Here is a 13,416-nt window from a genome sequence, read left to right as displayed (position 1 = left end):
GATTGTTAAAGAAATCTGAACATTTGTTTGAGTGTTTTGAGGGCTCATGTTCTTCTCAAGTCGAGCGGGCTTCATGTAGTTTGAAGCCAGGACTCTGAGCATAACAGAGTTTTAACTATCAGGGTAAAAAGAAAGACATGCTGTACTGCCAGAAAAGGAGGTAAGAGGTTGGTTCTATGTAGTAGAATATATATTATCAAACACTTCAACTCAATGCAAAGAAGAGCAGTTCAGTCCGAAGAATACAGAGCTAGATATTTATTAATTATTCACCTGGTGACATGCAAGCTTCACCTGGTGGATACACAGGTGCCTCTCTAAAAAGACTGAATTTAAAGAAGCCACTGTTGTATTAATTTAATAATGGCTTTTTAAGCAGGAATATCCTTTTAATAAGCAATGTAGGTATCAAAGTATTAACTATTAACATTGATGTTAGCTAAACAGAGTTTGATAAAAGACGAATGGACTTAATTTGAACAACACGCCATGAAATGGTATTCCATTATTTGTGTAGAAACTCTTTCTTTGTCATATTGTGTGTGTCTGAAGTTGGAAGTGGCACAACTCAGAATACATGTGTGAATCTTTGTTTGAGCCATATGTGTGGCTCTTGAATGAATTGTGAATGTGTGGACTGCGGTGGCTTAATAAAGATTTAGGATGCCCTTCAGTGCGACAGTGAAAGGGAATAATATTTACTCTTAATAGAAAATGGAGGGTAAATAATAAAGTGAAGTTTGGGATGGGGAATCAAAAGATATCGTGATTGTTTGTATTTTTCTTGTTTCAAACAATTCAGTAAAAAGAGAAAAATAAAGAATGGGTTAATCCTGCTTAGTAGTGTTGCCACTATGATTTATGTTTTTTGAAAAGGTTATGATCTGTGCTAAATTCCTATGTGATGGAATACAGAGTCAAATGCAAAAATATGTCTCTGTGAAAGGGCTTGACTACTGAAAAACCATTCCTGAAAATTAGATTCTGTTTTGGCTTCAAGTATGCCAAGAATGGGAAAGAAAAGGATGTTTGAAATTCATAGCAGCAATATAATGTGCGAAAGAACGACTGTGAATAAAGAAACTTGAAAAATAAACACTGAATAAAAACAGGCTGAGTAAATGCTCTTTGCTTTCTCAACATGCCCCTTAAGCAAGGCACCAAACCCCTGGCTGCTCCCTCCCATGAATAAAACGGCTCAGTGCCAAACAACACAAATGTTTTGTGGAGAGCCTCTGTCAGTTTGTAAACTTTGCTTCTTCAGCAGCTACTCATCCAGACTGTAGCTGTGAGTATCTGTGGGCTCTTTGTCACAGAGCCTGATTCAATAAGAGAAAAGCCTGGAGGAGACGCCTTTACATTACAGAGTTTAATTAGATTTCTTAAAGAAACGAAGGAAATGTCAAATTCACACAGACTGAAAATACTTTTGCCTAGACTTTTGTCAGAGGCAATCATAGAAAAGAGTTTGTTTTTTAAAACATGATAAAATATGATAAACTTATTGATTGCTCTGAAGGGGGGATTCACTTGTTACAGCAGCTCAAGAGTCAGAGAAAAGGAAACGAGTAACCAAGCCATAGATAGAAGAAAAAAAAATCAGTTGACAGTAAAAAGATTAAGTAACACTACAAGAATATGATAGATATCCAGAACGTACACCCTTCACTTATAGACTTATAAATAGAGAATACTTGTGCAGTTGCACAGAAAATTGCACATGAAGATAGATTTGGTGTAAAGCATTATTATATGACTAATCTCTATTTACAGATTCTTCATTCTGAAAATGCAGAATCCTTAGCTCTAGGGCTGGATTTTGGTATTGTAGGTGTTCTGATTTTCCATTTGTAGCACAATATCATCCACTGGCATGAGACACATGAGAGTCAAAATGAAATCCTGGAAGTCAGGTGGTCTTAAACGTTAACTAAGCTTTAATAATGTCTCTAAACCAACTTTTCATGGGTCATTGTTACAACTCCATTCTTGCTTCTGAAGCGGCTGTAAGACTGTAAACAAGCCCCATGAGTTGGCTCTCCTCAGGTCATTTTTTGTAAATGACAAATCACTGATGGATTTCAGAAATTGTGATATGACTAAAATAAAATATTGCAGAATAATATTGCTTAGTAAAAAAAAGATGTCACAAAGAATAATAGGACAGAGTGGTTAATATCAAGTAAAACAATGCAATGCAATATAAAACATGGCTGTATTGATTTGTTTTCTCTGTTTAATGAGTGTTAGACTAATCACTATACACACATGTTCACAAATGCAGTTCTACGAAGCCTATCATAAAAAATGTAGATTATAGATAGATAATGCTTATCAACAGTTCTGTCTGCAGCATCACTCTTCTCTTATGAAATGTGCATAAACACTGAAACATGGCCAACACTAGACTTGTCTTACTCTTCATGCCTCTGTTACATAAATGCAGATATATTAAGGAGTTTTCCGTGCAGTATGAACACTTTCATCCATCTCTGTTGAAACACTGCCCCATGCAGTGTAGGCTTGGAGTCGCTCACATAATTCAATTTCAATTCAATTCAATTCAATTTATTTTGTATAGCGTCAACTCATAACAAGTGTTATCTCAAGACACTTTACAAAAAGCAGGTAAAATACCTTACTCATTGTCTGTTAACATTACAAAAAAAGCATGTAAAAAGACCTTACTCATTGTTATGTTACAAAAAGCAGGTTAAAGACCTTACTCATTGTTATGTTACAAAAAGCAGGTTAAAGACCTTACTAACTGTTATGTTACAAAAAGCAGGTTAAAGACCTTACTTACTGTTATGTTACAAAGACCCGGCCTATCCATCATGAGCACTTTAGCAAAGCAGCAAAAGTTACAGTGGTAAGAAAAAACTGCCTTATTAAAAGGCAGAAATCTTCAGCCGGATCCCCGGCTCATGACGAAACAGCCTTCACAGGCCTAGACTGCGCCGGGGTTGGAAAGGGATAGGGGGAAAGATGGGATAAGATGTAGGAAGAGGGACATAAGCGAACACTGTATGTGGACCACAGGCAGATAGCACCACAGGATGCATGACAATGAGCCGCATCGCTGCCAGATGCCATTAGAAGAGAGGCTGTGAATCACAAGGCTTCTTAGATTCACACTTGCAAAAAAAAAAAGCCTTTTTATTTTGAGAAAGGTTTACTTCTCTTCAACTAGATTTGCATTTAGAGTGATGAATAACACTAAAGAATAAAACCAAAATAAGGAATTATTAACAGTCTCCTTTTACTGCAGTGTACTGGCCAAAAGCACTGGGGGTTATAGATCTCCACCATCCTTGTGATTTCTTTCACTCCCGCATCTATAATTGAATTTCTTATTGCTTTACCTTTTGATCATCTGAAGCAGTGTAATGTGTAATGAATGAAGTAGGATAGAGAGTGTAGATCCACCATTAAGCCAACCGAGCCTAACAGTTGATGTCAGGTGTGAGAAGCCGCTGATATGTTGTATTTAAAGACGCGGTTTGAGGCAGCTCCACAGTGTCTGTGCTCTGTGGCAGCAGCTTCTTTGAGCTCCAGAGTCCTGCTCTGTGTGCGGCTCTCTCTGCTACACACAGAGAGTATCACTTTGTGCTTCTGAACACGGGCCACCTGGCAGAACTCAAGGGAGCTACTCATAAACATACACCAGCCAACCAACACGTCCAACAAAAAAATAGTTCTTACAGAGAGGTTTATGAAAACGAAAAAGAGAAATCAGCGAAAGTCAGAGCTGAACAGACACTGAATTAAAAGAGAGTCATTTTAAAACACAGAAAGCATGTTATTGTGTATAATGCTGACAGGTTCAAACTCTACTACAGCAGAAGGAGTAAGCCAAATATGAGATAAGGTTTTTGTTCATTATCAAAAAACCTATTATCTTTAATCAGAATCAGCTTTATTGAACTGTGCTCTCTATGTACAAAAGTATGACATCAAATATCAACAATTAACACAAAAGACACTAAGACTAACATGTACAAGACTAAATAAGACAACAGTGCAGTGGTGTGTAGTGCAAAAGATGCTAAGATACACATGATTATAGAATATGTAATATTATTCAATATTATAGAGTATGTAATGACTCCCTTCATTTTAAACCCCTTGTGCTGTGTCTGGTGAAAAAGCTGAGCTTTTTTTGCGTGTTTTTTTTTTAATAAACAAGTCGTCTTGTTGCTTTAAAGTTTTTACATTACAAACTGTAAAGCTCAGACTCACCATTGTGACAGCCTGTAGGCTCATATACTGGTAAACCTTTATATATAAGGCAGTTCTTGGTCCGCTCCCACACTATCTCTGTGTTTTATCTTGCAGAAAATTACCTGACTGTATTATTTGCGTTCTGAGGACCTCTTAATGCTCTCTCTTTTGGGTATTCCGCACCCTCAGCCTGGAATCTGTTGGAGAATAACTTGAAACTTAAGGAGCTGGTGTCATAGCAGACTCTATAGGATGTGGATTTTTTTTTAGCTCAACTGACTCCCAGATTTGACTCATAGACAGTTCTCTTTTAATGCAAATTTGAGTGTTTTGTAATATGTATTTACTCTTCCATTGTGTCTCTGTCTGTAACTCTGTGGTTTGCTGCTGACTGCCTTGACCAGGTCTCCATTAGAAAAGAGGTTCTTAATCTCAATGGGACACACTTGGTTAAATAAGGGTTTAATAAAATACAATTTAAATTGTGGATATGGGTACTACATATCATAAAAGATCTACCTGAGAAAACATTTAAAACAAAAATGTATGTTAAATGTTTTGACATTCAATCCAACAAATGTGAATTCAATGATTTGAAAAGTCAATATGGCCTGAGCTATCATCACTGTTGCTATACAACTGCTACAATCACTGTTATTATCATCTGATGCCAATTAGTGATGTTTTGTACTCTGCTAAGGCTACCACAGAATCCTTGAATAAACTGCAAATTGAAGGTTTCAGCTTAAGATTCCAGTCAGCAATATTACAATTAAAAGCAATAAGTCAGAGACTCTAAATCTCTTTCAATACTAAAATCCTATTTTCAGTTAAAGTTTGGATAAAGTGCACACATCTGAGATATTTGTAACTTTAGCTTTAGCTGCTAGAAAATGGGATGTTTCATCACCTGCATTTTCATAACGAAGCTTTCAAAATAAGAAAGCATAATAACGGCCATGGACACTGCTATGAAACTGTTTTTATGGAGATATGCATATCTTCATGCGTGGGGACGGTAGAGAGACGGCAGTGGGGATTTACCATTTAGATACTAATCTGCACCATGGGGCCCAGACATGCCTCTCCTTGCTTTTCAAATCTTTGCAAATAAGGCCCCAAGGGTGCTCCTCCTGCTGCGTCTGTGGAAAATAAGGTAGAACAGGTCTAAAAAAACGAGCTCAACCTTGAGCTTGGAACCTGCAGCTAGGACACTTTTCACATAAACCTAAGCCTGCACATCAAAACATTTTATGGGGTGGAATCACATTCTGCTTGGAGAAGAAATGCTAAATAGGCATCTGAAAGACGAGAACAAATCTGAAAGCATTGATTCTCTGGAGGCTTCTGCCACCGGATCAAAACATGAATTTCCTAACTGCCTTGAAAATGTCTATGCTAACTTTCCAAAATTGACACTGTGATCTCATCTCTCTCCCACCGCCTCTCAAACAACATAATGCAGGTGTGTTAGCTCCGGGCGTGAATACAGAAAATCTTTAGAAACTGTGACGCCAACATGCCTATTTTTGACATTTTAGTGCTGCTGCACAGATGAGTTTACAGTATTCAGGAGGCAGTTTAAGCTTCCAAGACTCTATGTTTGTCCCTGATATATTTAGTGTGGTGTTGGATCACTGGCTGATGTACAAAGGGGGTTTCCAACGGAAAACTCTGAATCACTGAAAACCAGCAGCACACAAATGTCAAAAATGAAAACCTCAATGTAAAAAAACGACAAAAACCAACGTTTTTTCTTCATGCCCTACAATTATTCCTCACAATCACAGTATTTGAATCAAGTCATACTGGGTCAACCAAAATTAAGTTATCTTAATAATTCCAGTAATGTGTTACAGTGACTGTCAGCCATTGCTTGCAGTTGTACTTCTATATATAAAGCTCACTCCCAGCCCTCGGTTACAGGAACTGCAGGTCATGAGGGTTAAGGCTGTTGAATATTTCATAATAAATAAAGAGTGTGACTCCTTTAAAACAGACAAAAGATTTATTCAAAAAGATCAAATATGTCATTATCACACAAATATTCTTCTGATCCTCTATGAATTACCTGGTTGCTCTTTAGTGGGAATAAATAAGGTAATTCAGTGCTTGTAATTCAAGTGTGGGCCGTGTGGGTACTGCAGGTGGGCCGCGACAGTCTTAAGTTTGGAAAAGGCATCACAATAATGATGATTTACCATGAGTCAACCCTTTAAGTGATTAGGAAAGCCTGGCTCACACTGTGCGATTTTTCCCCGATTGTATAAAAGTCGGGGTGGCATGTCAGCTCACACTGAACGACTGAATTGTTTACGGCGCCCGACCAGACCTTGAGATTGACGTGTTCACACTGAACGACCCGATTGTCGGACACGGCCGGAGAGCTCACACTGTATGAGTGAAATCGGGACGGAGCGTTGACAATTGTTAATAAAGTTTAATTTGAAAACTCCAACGGACGGCGGTTGGTGAAAGAGAAGGAAGTGGAAGTTGTTGTAGGATATAGAGAAGTTGATACAATCGTAGATATATGGATACAAGTTTCAGAAAAGTGCTGAACTGATGATCTGTACAGAAAAGGAAAAAAATAAATAAATAAAAACGCCGGGTTGCGTCCTGCCTCTCTTGCCATAATAACATGTTGTAATGTCCAATAATTTACCCTAACTGAAAGTGATAGCTGTAGTCATCATTTTTATTTTATAACGGGTCCCGGCATAATTTTGTATTTCAAATTTTGAAGTTTTACAGATACTTATTTTAAATGCCCTTAAAATATTAAATGGTAGCTTACCTATTCAACCAAACATTTCATGGGCTTTATCACACCGCATACTTTGTTTTAGAACATAATGCTCCCAGGGTTTACAGATTTGTCCCTACAGACTTGCAGTTGTTATCGCTTACTGTACACTGCAGAACCTGGCTGAGCTTCGAGTGTTTGCGCCTCGTAAGAGTCTGAAGACGGAGGGATTTCCGTCAAAGCTCCAATCTCTTCCTCCCAGCTGTCCAAAGCTGGCCTTTTGGAAAAGCCTCAATGGAGAATGCTGATGGACAGGATGAAGACAGCTCATGTGTGAATCCCTCGGAAAGGAAGGTTTGATTTATATTGCAGCTCCATCTCTGTCTTCATGTACTCATCAATTCTTTCACAAATGGCTCTTTCATTGATTTTGGTACATTTAGACTTCTGTTTTTTTCTTCTAAGTGGATCTCCCTTCAATAGATGTAAGACATTTATTTTAAACATCAGTGAGACTTCCAATTATGATCTGTGATTTACGGTGTATTTGTCTTCTTTTTTTTTAGTAGTGTTGTACCAGTACAGTACAGACTGAGTAATGTAGCAATTCTTCTTCAGCAATCAGGTATCTTTTTGTTTTTTGTTTTTTGAACTGGACAAAAATTCCAATATCATTCAAAAGCTTTAACTGAACATTATTAAAATTAAAATATCTTAAACAAGGAAGCTCAAAGGTCAGAGAATGGGAACACTTTAATAAAAAAATATTACGACCACTAATTTCTCATCAGACTTCTCGCAAATTCCAAACTGTTACTCTGTATGTGCAAGGTGACACAAAAAGATCCCATCAGGATATACAACACCAGATCCCAATAAATAATAATAATGCAAATATATCATAACAATATTTCAAATCATAGCACCTCTATATTGACAGCAGTTTCTTGTCAATACACAACCCTAGTGCCTATATGTATCAGGGAACACTGTATTGGTTAAGCTTGAGTGCAAAACATTTTGTTTTTGTTTTTTGTTTAACTACATAATCAAATATTGCTTTTGCTTTTATAACAATGTCAAGTCAAATAAGCTACTGTCAGGTAACTGAGCAAAAAGAAATATCAATCTTTGCTTTTGGTGTTTAGGAATGAATTTGGAATTGTTCGCAGTGTACCTCTGGTGGCTGTCAAGGAAATGAAATACACATGTAACTTGCTCTCAAACTGCAGAGGGCAGATTGTTACACCCTCCAGATTCAGCTGTTGTTTATTCTGTTTCTCACACCAGAGGAACTCATGAATTCATTAAAGAAACGCTGTGAGAATGGTGGACTGTGTGTAAACTAAACAGACACTTTCTATTAGGCCGGGGTCTTTGATGCACAGAGACAGGTACCCTCAGGAGCAAATAATCATTTCCTTCTGCCACTGTCTCCCCTCACACACATTACACAACAAACAAACGCACACACACATACATACAGGTACTTTACAGCCTACTGTCAGCCTGCATACTGCTGAGAACAAAAAGCAGGGAGCACTTTGTTGCACACACTGGGTAGGGGTGAGTCCTTCTTCTGCTCAACACAAACTGCTTTTCTATGTGTTTTGTCACTAATAGATTTTTGTGATTTTTATTCTATGCTAATAAAGCTGCATGGTTGATCTTTCCTCATGACTGGAGTAAGACTGGAGCAGACAACAGAAGGAAGGCTTTGTTCTGGTTGACTACACTGTGACAGACACACACACACACCGAATATGACACATACACACTCGCTAGGGTTTTGCAAGTGTTTAAGATGGACTCTGAGGACTCTCAGACGAGCACAGCAGGCTCTTTTGGCTGCCTTCCAATCAATATGACACAAACTTAGAAAACAAACACAACAGACTTCAGTTCAAAACAATCACACAGTCCCAAGGCAAGGTCAAATTCTAACGCAAACACCAAGAGGTCTCCGCTTCTGCACAAATAAAACATTTTCTGCGTCTGTAGTTGTAAGATTTTCTTTTCTTTCCCTAAGCAATCAAAATGAAATCAATGCAAACTATTTCCCTTCCATGTTTCGCTTAATTCTTACTTATTCATTTTAACAGAACTGTTAAGACTATTTCACAATCCCATTAAATGGACTTGAGCTTATATAGCGCTTTTCTAGTCTTCCAACTACTCAAAGAGCCTCTACACCACATGTCACACCCACCCATTCACACTGATGGTAGTGATCGCTATGTAGCATCATCAGAAGTAACTAATCCCATTCATACACCACCACTGAAGCAGTGGGAGCAATTCAGGGTTAAGTGTCTTGCCCAAGGACACATTGGACATGTTGCTCAGCTGGGGGTCGAACCCTTGACCTTCCAGTTGAGAGGTGACGACTCTACCAACTGAGCCACAACCGCCCATTATTAAACCATTAGGTTTAATAAGAAAGGGTCGTATAAATAGTCCAGACAAAAGCCAAGGAGGAGGATTAAGAAAAAATCAAGTCACTCATCCATTTAAATGATTTACATTCAAATTAATAAATACCACCTAATAGAAGCACTAAACATTCAGTCATGATTTTCTCTTACCTTGATGTCCTTCAAACTGTATCCATTCCTTTCTCACACACCAGCTCTTACTGCAACAACAATGAATTTCCATGGCAACCAAATATGACTGAACTGGATATTTCAGTTTGGACATCAAAAATGTCTCAGTTTTGTGTCAACTTCTAATCAATTAAAAACATCAGTAAAACATGTCGGTTTAGCAGTGAACGGCTGGTGTTTTTTTGAAAAAATGTGTTGCAAAAAGTAACAAAATAACACCATTACACCAAGAGGTCACACTGTGTTGACAAATAAAGCAAATGCAGAAATGCAAAAAACTGGAGTTCTTTGAGTGTCCACTTGAGGCTGGCTGAGTTTTAAGTTGTCTCTCACCAACGATTGTGGCAAGCATGCAACCACTACAGAACTTCCACTAGATCTCTTAACCCTGGCTCACACTGCAGGATAATCGGGCCGATTTGAGCTCCGATTCTTCCTTCCCAACAATCACAGGGTCGCTCCTAAATCAAAGCTGCTCGGACCGATTCTCTGCTCAGATTATCTTGTAGTGTGAGAGGTACAAAGATCCAATCTTCACGTCCCCGATCTGCCCGGTGATCGTCGGGGACGCCCCGATTTATTTCAAACATGTTTGATATTTAAAAATTTAAAATCTTGACGATTACATCATGAAAGGGTCCGGCAGACGTTGTGTGTGACTACAATATAATCATGAGAGACAAGGGAGGACTGTAGTCATGGCGACCAGCGGCAGGACGCAACCCAGCATTTTAGTTTTTTTTTGTACTTTTCTGTACAGATCATCAGTGCAGCACTTTTCTGAAACTTGTATCCATATATTTACGATTGTATCAACTTCTCTATATCCTACAACAACTTCCACTTCCTTTGTTTTTTTCAAATGAAACTTTATTAACAATTGTCAACGCTCCATCCTTGTTTTACTCATACAGTGTGAACACGTACATCTCAAGGTCTGGTCGGGCGTCGTTAACGATTTAGTCGTTCAGTGTGAGCTGACATGCCACCTCGACTTTTATACAATCGGGAAAAAATCGCACAGAGTGAGCCAGGCTTAAGCTTCTTTGGTCTGATAAAATAATAGATATCGTCAGCTACCACCACAAATGAAATCTTTTCTCTGTGGGAGTATACCAGCTCATTCTTCCACTAATAAATGACTCACTGTTGTTGACTGTTTAGCTTTGATATCTTTCTGTTGGTCAACCCCCCCTCCTTCCTTTCCAACAACACCCTCTACTCCAAACATGTTAACATCTGGCTCAAGAAAACCAAGATGGCCAAATGCTGTACTCAAGGCTTCAATCATACAATCATGAAACCGAGTGTTTCTACATCCATTATTTATACAGTCTATGTGTTTGACCATTTAACACACTGGTCTGTTTATGACTAACCAAAATCAAAGCCAAAGTTTGAAAAGAGTTTGAAAGCAATTCTCACCTTCATTAAACCGGTTAACAAAAGGTGGAGTTTAAATCTTGTCGACGTGATGTGAGGATTACTCTGAAGAATGATTTGAATTTGGCTGTATTTCAGTTTGCCCAGTCTTTTATTTGAAGCTCTCCTCCAAACATCCAACCACAATATCAACAACTTTAAACCTCTACTAAACAGAAATATCAGCAGAAACAAATATTCCACCCTTCTTGAATCTGGGTCAATCCTGCAGAGGGGGAACATCATTAAAATGGAACGGCAGGTGTGTGTTTCTTATGATCATTATGCGAGACTGTGGCAGATAGTGTACACGGCTCCTCGCTGCCTCCACCCACCGCTGTCCATCAATTAGAGTGTCAGGTTACTGTAAAATAATCACCCGACGCTTTAACCCGGATCTCATGTTGTGTGTTAACCTTTGAGGCTCTGCACCAACCACACATTTGCAAACTCTTCACATACATTTCTGGCAGAATCTGCCTGAGGGAGGCGACTATAAAGAGTTATAAATGTTGACACAGAGCTGTAACAGAGAAGAAAAGGGTCATGGATAAAATCAAAGTAAACCCCATTCCCGGCTATTCACTTGTACATTTTTATGACCCAGTATGTGTGAGATAAGCTGCTGTGACAATGACACAATCAATTTGCCTAAAAAAAAATCACATCAGCAACATTCCTAGCAACAGGGCGTATATTTAGCCCCTGCTTGTCCTATGACATAGTCATGCCTGACACCCAATCTCGGCACCAAAAGACACGACGGAAATTCAAAAAGAACCTAAAAATAACTGTCTCAAGTGACAAAAGACTAGGCTGCATGACTCAAAGAAGGCTGACCTACATTACTGTCAATAAAATATTCTGTTGTGTCAAATGGCTCCTGAAGACACATCTATACCAACATAGTCTAATTAAGGATACGGATGATCTATTGGTAGAGGATGTAAAACTCAAACAAGCTTAAAAGAGAGAACTGACTTTACTCCTCTTTACCTCTATATTTAAAATATAACTGTGTGCATGAAATATGCAGATAAGGGGTGACAAGTTGCTGTTCTTGGTAATTGATGGGATCCATCCATCATCATCACCTTTTTGTCCTTGTCAACTCTTGACAAGATAAAACTCATCAGTCAAAAATCTATTTACACACCATTGTTCCATTTCATTCTGATCATTTCTCTGCTACGGGCTTTTTCCAAGGCTGACCAGCTCGAACCTTCTCAACCTTTTGCTTGGCTCAGTCCATGTAAATATTCAGCTGTACTTCAGCATCAGGGTGAAGTCCTACTTTGTTAGTCATGCCCTGACTTATGCTGACCCATGCTTTTTTTTTATTAAGGAAGCAACAGTCTTGGACTCTCCAATTCAGCCTCCAAAAGTTGTTGGCTTAAAGCTACAGGGTTTTTTTTATTCATTAGGCAGTTAAATGGCTAGAGGGCATTTATACAAATAAATATATTCATGAGGACATTTTAATGATTATTTCACAATGGTGTTGATGCAATGCCATTATTGCTGAAGCCTACGACAGTGCCTAATTGTTGGTATCAGGTATCAGCGAGTATGAATGTTGATGCACTGGTTTGATACCAAACAATGGAGAGAGGTGCAGAAAGGTTTAAAGAACAATGCAAAGCTGGACAAACACTGAAGCTTCAGTGTCCGCGACACACTGTAGAAACCTGCGTGCACATCGACGGGGGATTTCCTGAGGTAAGATGTGACGTAAATAAACAATGTGGACGTAGCGGCCGAAGCAACAGAGTCTGCTACACGATGTTATAATGAGAATATTTGACTTTATATCAATGCTATGTGTAATCCAATGGAATGACAACATCCACAAAAGAGAAGAGAACAACATACTGATGAACAGAAAACAGAATGCAGACGTTTAATTACTTGCACGGAGATCATAGTGGTCGCATGCAGACACTTTAGGCAGTCACTGTATATAAACATCACTCTCTTCCTATTCGCTCGAGTTCAAATCTCCGGAGTATATGCTGCCGCGTTCAGATATCAGCTCACTCGGACTTTCTGCAGAAAAAATACTAGGGGTCTGGCTGGAGAAACTCTGGGTAAAGACCGCGCGAAAAATGCGGCTGTTTGCGTTCACACATAGCCTAAAGAACCTCCGGGTAGACTAATCTCCAGTGTTTTTCAGGAGATTTCTGTATGTGTGAAAAGGGTTTTATATAGGGCTGCCATTTTCTTTTCAAAGTTCGAACATTTGTTCAAACTGGGGGAGAAAGTTCACATTCGAACTTAATGAGCCGTTCAAATTCAAAATATACGGTCTATCAGCCAGGCTGTCTGAAGTAGTTTGCAGTTTGAGCCAGCAGAGGGCCAATGACCTATGACCTCAGTAAATGATAACAGTAATGTTGTGGCAAAAGCAACGGGTCGGGG

The sequence above is a fragment of the Labrus bergylta genome, chromosome 13 (genome assembly GCF_963930695.1).
Source record: "Labrus bergylta chromosome 13, fLabBer1.1, whole genome shotgun sequence".
In the NCBI taxonomy this organism is placed as follows: Eukaryota; Metazoa; Chordata; class Actinopteri; order Labriformes; family Labridae; genus Labrus; species Labrus bergylta.
The sequence above is the reverse complement of the archived record's forward strand: the minus strand, read 5'-3'. Positions refer to the sequence as shown.